At 49.2% G+C, this 8,553-nt stretch overlaps 1 protein-coding gene across 1 annotated transcript in view; it reads left to right on the top strand.

Moving 5' to 3' along the window:
- LOC104623724 (inactive heparanase-2) overlaps positions 1-8,553 on the top strand; it is a gene marked incomplete at both ends in the record, with an annotated part of 80,501 nt that overhangs the window by 50,536 nt on the left and 21,412 nt on the right. The gene's annotated exons all lie outside the window — the stretch shown is intronic.

The raw sequence follows: 8,553 nt of genomic DNA, 5'->3' as shown, positions 1-8,553 counted from the left end.
GGCGCCAGCCGGCGAGGGGCATCGGCCGTGCCCCTGCCATCCCTGGCCGCCGGCCGCAGCCCCCACCCAAGGGGAAGCGAGGCCAACCCAAACAACTTGTAAAACAAAACGATTGTTTTGCTGCACATCAACTGCCGTTAAAAGGAAAAACAAAAACAAGCCAGATTTTAGTTCTTCTGGTAGTAGAAGAGCTTAAGAATGTCCTATAAAGGCACCCAAAATTTTTGAAAACAGCAGGCAACGAGAATTATGTTAAAACTGGGTTTCTCAAGCCAGTCCCATGATTTTTGGGAGTTTGACTCATGATTTTTGAATGTTGGGGTTTGGCAACGCTGAAGTCCTCGGTTTGAATTTGTTCCCGATGTGGTATTTCAGCTTCCTAGGACGACCGATCAGCGTCCCTCTCCTCCGGAGCAGCGGGAGACCTGGGCGGGGGGAGGTAGAGAGGTCCGGTGCAAGGCGCTGCGCCTTCTGCGGCGCCGGGGATGCCGTCGGGTGGGTCTGGCTCGCATTCCCGCGCGAGGCTCTTCTGAATCAAGCTGTGTGTCTGCCACATGACAGCAGTTCAGGCAGCAAAAATGGAGTATGGGACCTGCCAGCCGGGCTGAAGGGAACAGGTGAACCGGGGGCACAGCTTACCTGCGTTAAGCACTTTACTGGGATTAAGTGAACATGTTAAAAACACACTTCATACCTGTATATCTTTCCTTCCACTTTAGCCACCCAGCCTGTACACAGGGTGTTGCTTGGCTTATGCTGCCCAGCTCACTTTTTTCAGGAAAGCGCTGAAAACATCCATCCACTTGTTGCAGTGTTAGCACTTCAGGTGCTGTCAAGAAAAAGCATTTGTAAAGAAAACCTTGCAACTGTGACACCTTGGAAGAGCGACGTGGATGTAACTTGCCTGAGCAGCAAGTGATGCAGGTCCCCATGCTCACCGCGTGGCTTCCTCGGCTGGGGAGCAGCAGCGTCCAGGGACTAGGTCACCTCTCCTCCCTGGCAGCACAGAAATGGCTCACGTTCGTGCCTCGGGCCAGCTTTAAACCGAACGAATCGCCATTCCCTCCACCCCTGGGTAATGCTATGCAGCTGCCCAGGTATCCTTGCCTCAGAGCCCCCCATCCCACCGTGGTCTGCAGCCCCATCCTCCCTGCGAGGCAGCCAGGGAGGGCATTTGGTCCTCCCATCAGCCATCCCCATCCATCTCCAGCTGCCTGCCTATTTGGGAGCTCGCAGACCGCTGAGTGCTTGAAGAGCTGACCACTTCTTGCCTATTTGGGAATGCTTTTAAATTGTTCCAGAAACTGCTGTTTGTTGATAAATCGGGGCGATCATAGAGAATTGTTTTAGCTAAACTGTGTAAAAGGAGGAATGAGCTGCAGCGCAGCACTGCCAGCTGTCATTGGATTTAGAAACACACATCATAGATTTTGTTGCTTTTCAGACAGCTGCACTTATAGCTGCTCTTATAGCCATATAAAACAGTCATTCTGTCAGCAAACGGTCTGGCAGCGGAGCTGGGTTATATCTGCAGCCGGGATCCCAAGCCCCAGCGGGTTCGCTCCCTCCACAAGCCCGGAGGAAGGTGGCTTTGTGGCATGGGCTGTAACCTGTCCCCGACGTCGTAGCTTTGCACAGCATAAAGAGCAAAACACGGGACTGTGCCCGCTGCCTGTGCAGGGGGTGGTGCCGACAGGGCTTGCCTTTCAGCATCCCTGGTCCTTAGGAATGGGTAGTTGCTGCCCTGAGAGCATGTTCTGGATTTTTTTACCCCAAGTCTGCTGCTCAAGAGTCTGGCTGATTTACAGACCACCGCTTGTTACAGCAGTACTCTCAGAGATCAGGCCGTGTCCTCTGTGGTCCATCCCACTCGGACTTCGGAGCTAATAGCTGAGGGCTCCAGGAACCACGATTAGATTCTAAAGGATTTCCTCAAGGGAAGCGAGATAGTGCAGATTTATCAGATCTGAAACTTTTCGTAGGAGCAATATCACTTTCGATAAAACCATGTCTGGGAAGGGTTTGCTATGTAACAGATCAACTTTAAATGCCCACGCAAAGTAGTATTTGAATATTTTATAGACATTTTATTTGCATTCCTTTATGCAAAGTGGAACCAGCTTCAAGCAAACTAGCCTAGCCGCATCAGCAGGCTACTCCACGAGTGAGCTGTGAGAGCAGGCGCGAGTGATCGCTGTGCGCGCTCTTTCACACCAATCCCTCCAGCAAGCAGCGTCAGTGAGAAGCAACGGCAACGCAGGCTATCGCCGTCTCTCGGTGGGGTGAGCTGCCTCCTGCAGAGGCCCTGAGGACGCCCAGCGGCGCAGGCACCGCGGGGCGGGGAGGGTGCTGATGAGCTGCACCCCTGTTTTCTCTGGAGCAATCTCCATGGCTCGAGCCTGGTGATCTGGGGCCGCCAGCAAGGTGTGCAAGAGCAGGTGGTGCTGAGTCTTGTTTCCTCTTGCTCTGTTCTTCTGCTCTGCTCTAACCTGTAGCGCTCTCCCCACCCATCAACATTTCCCTCCGAAACTTTAGAAGATGCCGGATTCATCCCGATCCAAAAGGGAAAATGTCTTAAGTTATGCAGCAGAAGAAAGCAGCTTTCTTAGCTGTAATGTGATCTTGGTTCCTTCCCAGGCACCAGGCTGGAACAGAGGGTTTGGAAATTGCCCCTCTGGCCATTGTCTGAGCTTTACAGCATTTGGAGATTGAACGCAGATCCCACATCTCTTCTGAAGCTCCATGTCAATTTGCACTTGTTCCTAGAAACCATTACTGTCCTGTGAGCTCTTTACCACGCGAGGATTGAAAGCAGAGCTATTCTGCTCGTTTGAGCGCTCTTTTTTTTTTTTGCGTGAAGGCAGAGCTCAGGGCTCATTCCTTTTCCTCACCATCTGAGGATTAAGCCCAATCCTGACTGTTATCCGACCTCGATACCATTTACACACTGAACCCAACGCCTATGGTTTTTATCTGAGCCCTTACAGTGTTTGGAAGCCGGCCATGCCCCTTGTCTGGTATCAAAAGCATTATATTAATTTGGGATTCATTCCACAAAATGAGGCTGTCAGCCAGACTCCTTAGCAATTGGATATTGAACCCAGACCTCATGGTCGTCTTCCAAGTTATATGCCAGCTGGGAACTCGGCCCACAATCCATGGCTGCCGGCCAAGCTCCTTATTGGCAAGAGATTGACACCAAGCCCCCAGACTGCTATTTCTGTACGGCGGTGTTAAGGACTAAACCTAGCTCACATGATCAGCATAATCACCTCTGCATTGGCAGTGAAATGAAAAATCTAGTTAAAGACTTGAATGAATGTTGAGGGTCGATGTTCAGCTGCTTAAAGACCAGGGATGATGACAACAATCCCCTTGGAACAAGGCCCCCTTGATACTCTGGGGGGAATAGCCCCAGATCCCCCATCTGTCATCCAGCTGGATATAAAATCCAGGTTCTCATTAACACACACTGCGCAGCGTTGCTTTACTGGCTGGCAGTATTAAAGCCAGTTCCTCCAACTTTCAGGTATTCTTCAGATGGGATTAAACTAGATCCCTTTTCTATAGCACTGTTGGTCTCTGCCAAAGTACTTCTTGTCACTCAGAGCAGACCTCCAATGCTGCACCTTGCCCTGGGAAGCGCTTCCCGCGCGCGGCGTGCCCCCCGCCTTCGCTCCCCCGCAGAGCGATAAGGAAGCCTGGGAGGTGAATGAGAGCAAGGGACGGTTCTGCACACCTCCGTCCTCTTTGGGGGAAATCGGGAGCCTGACCAGGTAGAGGGAGCATTTCAGGTGAAACGTGTGTCTGAGGCAAGCGAACTTTTCCCTCCTGCCAGCAATTTTGCCTGGGAATTCTTCAGCTTCTTTACACGGTGTGGTTTTATTGCATAGCAAAATGCTTCAGAAGACTGAATTAAAACCAAACAACTTTCCAGCTGGGATGGTCATCATTAGAATGCAATTTCCAGCAACTGTGTGGGTTTCTTGGTAGCCTTGAAATCTTTAAAATTCTCTTTAAGCAGCAACTTTGAAGGAATGGCTTAGCATGCAGCTAGAATAGGAACATCTTCCCATAATCCAGCAGATCCAGCTGGATGTTATAGTGCATACGGACAGTGGGGGATGTTGCTTTTCCTCTGAACTAGCAGTGATGGTGAAGGCTAGTCTCTGGTCCTCTAACTGTGCAAATTGTGGATGGGGGTTTCTGGCTTTCCTCTCTGAAACCCTACCGTGACTGGGGATGGAATCCATGGGAAGATTTCAAGCCGGCGTTGCAGACCTGTCCCGTGGGTCTGGAGTTACTCCAATTGCCTGTTGCATATCTTCTGATTCATATTTATTTTCTAAGAAAACTTGCTAAGTCCTTGCCACACACATGTGGTTTTATGAGGATTTTCAGCCCAAGAGAGCCAGTGCAAATGGGATTCAGCTGACTATGGTGGCAATTTGTTTGTAAATAAATTTTCCACGTACCCACTTGTTCTTGTATAAGTGGGAATACCTTTGTTTTTCCATCCATTGCTCTCACCAGTCATGTTACTCATCTCCTGTCTGAACACTCTGTACCACCCTTTCTGGCCCCACTCTGTAAAGCTCTCTTTGGGCTTCTCTGCTCTTCGCCAGGTCTTTCCCAATCCCTTCCCTCCGCTATCTCCTGCGGGGTGCTCGAGGGGCAGGGGATGCTGCTGGCTTCAGTATGGATACCAGGAGCTGTTTGCAGGGATGCTCCAGGCATTGCTTAGAATTTACAGGGAATGCAGAGTCGAGCAATACCCGTGATTAGTTAAAATCGTTATTTCTAGAACTGCATTTCTTTGCCTTATCAACAGAAGGGTTCATCTCTCGTGCATTTGCTTGGTCTCTCAGCTAACCTGCAGATTTGGGGAGCGTGGTGTGTGCTGCCTGCTCCATGCTCAGCTGTCGCCCCATCCTCCTCGGCGCTGGCACACGATGTACGTGCGAGAGATGGACGTGGTGAACGGTGGGGATAGAGGGAGAACAGGCTCTTCTTTCCTGTCCTCCTGGTTGACTTCCCAGAGTTACGAAAGCCCCTGGCACGCCGTGCCATGCCCCGCCACCCCTCAGCCCACTGGCTGATCTCAGCATCTGTCTCAGCGTGCACATGAATTTCCACTCTTCGTTGCTAAACCCTGCCAAAGCAAAATTCCTGAAGCAGAATAAAAAACATGGAAGACTTTCAAACCCAGAGATTATTGAGCTGTCCCTCTTACCAAATGGCAGTCAATACTGTGTTCTTTATAAAGTCTCTAGTATAATGCTTAATTCAGTAACTGTAACTAGAAAGTCTTTCCAATTATTTTAAACTGCCAGAGACATTTTAATGTGCCTTAGGTTTTGTGTTGGCCTGCCTCAGAGTTAAGTGCCATCCGTCTTTGAGAGAACTGAATTCAGAATTTAGCCTCGTATAAAAAGGAGAAAGATGGGAAAGAATCCCAAAGGGCATACTTGTCCCACGAACCCCACCACCATTTGTGGCCTCACAGACACCTTCCCCTGCATTTTGAAATTGTTTGTCTCCCTCTGTGCAGAGTGAGAGATCCATGCAAGCAACCAAAATCTTCAGTTCCTGTGCAGAGCTTCAGCTGGCAGTCACCCAGCCCTGCATCGTCGGGTGGTATTCACTCGCCAGATGCGCTCAAGCCTCTGCAACCGGGGATGTAAAAGTTCGAGAAAGCCCAAATATCTTCTGATTTCTTTTTTGTACCAGGGCCATGGGGCCTCAGCCTGCTGGCCGCTGTTAGTCCCAAACCCACCGAGGCAGGAGCCCACCCCCATTGAAACCCGCCAGCACCGCGCTGCCCCGGGTGCAGGGGAACGAACACGTAGCTTTGCTGCCTTGGTTCGCCTCGCTCCCACTGCGTGAGCATTAGTAAGTGGCAGAAGCTGATTGTCAGCGTCCTTGCACTTTTTTTTTTGTCTTTTTTAATTTTTTTTTTCTTTCCTTCTCCCAGAGCTCAGTGGCATGTGAGTGCTGAGTGTGAGCATCTCTGCACCGGGCAGGGGGGGAGAAGGGGCAGGCAGAACGTCTTATAAATCCAGTTCTGCTCTATTAAGATTCATTCTGGTATGGCAATGGCTTTTTCTGTTGAAATGCTTTGTGAAAGCCTTGCCTAATGATCTGTTAGCTGGGGAAAGGTTAAATTCCTGGAAGATTTCTGTGTTTGATGAAGAAAAAACAGTGCAATTATCCAGAATTCAAAGTGAGTTTTAGCCAGCTGTTAATAATACTGTGATTCTTCATGTTCTCATTACTCAGAAGTAATGTGGCTGTCCATAGTCATGCAGTAAAATATTTATAGCATTCTCTTTTGGCCCTGTTTGTACTTATAGAGGGCTGGTCATCACTCGAGGTCTTCATTTTGCGCTTTTAGCCACCCATGACAGTGCTCTTCTCATCTAACCGCAGCTGTCCGTAACAGAGATGTCCGGTTTAAGGAGGTCATCTCAGGAGGGGTCAGACATGCCCTTTAACCACTAACGGTTGGGCATCTTGTGCGAACTGGCCATCAAGGCTCTGCTGGAGTCACTGGAGAGACTGGTGCTTCCAGATTCACGCCATGCCAAGACCGTGCCAAGACCGAAGGAGATAAATGGTCTTGATACCTGATACTCTTGATACCAAGAGTGCCCGTATTAACAATGTGGTTTGATGCAGAGATAGGTTTATTAGTAGTTTTCTGCTCTTTGTGGCCTGATTGCAGTCTGCCGGTGGGTTTGTGTGCCGGGAGACCACGGGAAAGCATCTGTGCATTTCTCCTAGCTCGCTCTCCCGATCACTGAGGTTTCCAGCTCGGAAAGTCACGGCAGAACATGAAATACACGTGGCATCTCTGTGTCCAGGCGCACAGAAACAAAATAAGTGTCATGGGGAAAATATAATTTCACAGTGTCAGGCCCTGCACTGGGTTAAACAGACGGCTTGTTTCCTCCGGTGGATGCATGGAAAATCAATTCCCAGTCCTCTGCAGAGGCTCCTAAACATGAACCAAATCCCCTCCCGTGGTACTTAAGAACTACAACTGTTTTGCACCAGCGAAAAGGTTTCATTTCTAGCAGAGGAGCTGCAGGTAACACCTTTTTGCTATCTTCATGTTGTCATTTAGGTGTCTATCTTATCCTCTCTATAGGAGTTTCATTTCAAGTGCAGCTTTTTGCCTGGAGATCTGAAGTAAATGAGTATTAAGTAACTGTATCTGTCTCTAATTCACTAAGCATCCAGAAAAACAGCTAATGTGCCTGAACTGGTGGGATGAATATATTAGATTAATCTAATTCAGCTACTTTTCACTCAAATAACCAGTAGCATTTAGAGAAAGGTTGTGAAAGGAATTAGGAATTTCTTTTCCACATTTTTCCTTCCTTTTGCTTTCTGTGACTTTGCTGCGTTACATTAATGCGAGCTATCCGGTTAGCTTATTTCCTTGACCCTCCTTAAAACATTGCTTTTAAAATAAGTTTATTCTTTTCAGACCTCAGAGCTGGCTCCATATTCACCGAGGCTTTCAGTGACCAGGAAAGGCGACAGAATAAAGGCAGACGTGCAGGCTTAACGCAGCTTATCCCGACCAGAGCGAGCAGCTCCTGGCTGTCACCACCTCGCTTGCACCTCGGTCCAGCAGAGCGGGCACAGGCAGTGTCGGAGCATCACCCCTGGGCTTAGAGCAATTCCCTGAGCGTGTGGTCGCCTCCTCTCCATCCCCTTCAGCTCCCTTGGCCATGGTGGTGCATGCTATCACCTTAGTGCCATGGCAAGTCTGATGTATGTGTTCTCTGCTCCTTTATACCCCTCTTTATTGGAAATGTGTAAAGAGACCCAGAGCAGGCTGCCTACACCCTTCAGTTTACCGGCAAATTACTGGTAGCTGCTCTCAGAGTACGTATTTCTCACTGCAGTTCGGTCTAGATCAGCGTTATCTCACTTGCCACAAGAACATCGTGTGCAATCGTGTCAAAAGCCTTAAAACCATCAAGGTATAAAACCTAAATGGCTGCTTTGCTGCCCGCAAGCCCTGCTCTCCTATCAGTAGATTGCTTCAGTGTAATTTGTTCTTGACACATTCCTGTGGCTGTTGATCATCTCCTTATATTTTGTAAGCGCTGACAAGCAGCTTGATTGTTTGTCCAAGTATTTTCCTGGGGCCTGAAGCCGGCCTGGCTACTCTGTAATTCCCCAGTGCCTCCTTCCCCTCTTCTGAAAGCAGAGCCCTCGGTCTGCCCTCCCCAGCCCCTGGAACCTCCCCATCCCCGGTGGCTCCTCGCAGTTAAGCAGTTGCATCTCCAAGGCTGCTTCAGGAAGCTCGCCGAGTGTCCTGGGATGCAGTTCAACAGGCAGGGATGATTGAAAACACCACAGTTATCTAATTACTCTCTAACCAAATCTCCTCTCCTTGTCGCATGCGTTTTTATCCTGTTAACACTGGCATTAGCTTCGTCAGGCATTTGATTGCTTTTGAGTTTTTAGTGAAGATCGAAGCAAAAAAAAAAAAAAAAAAAAGGCATTAAGCGTTTTGGCCCCCCCACCAGGGCCTTG

This window comes from Phaethon lepturus, unplaced genomic scaffold (genome assembly GCF_000687285.1).
Source record: "Phaethon lepturus isolate BGI_N335 unplaced genomic scaffold, ASM68728v1 scaffold16347, whole genome shotgun sequence".
Classification (NCBI taxonomy): Eukaryota; Metazoa; Chordata; class Aves; order Phaethontiformes; family Phaethontidae; genus Phaethon; species Phaethon lepturus.
The sequence above is the reverse complement of the archived record's forward strand: the minus strand, read 5'-3'. Positions and strand labels throughout refer to the sequence as shown.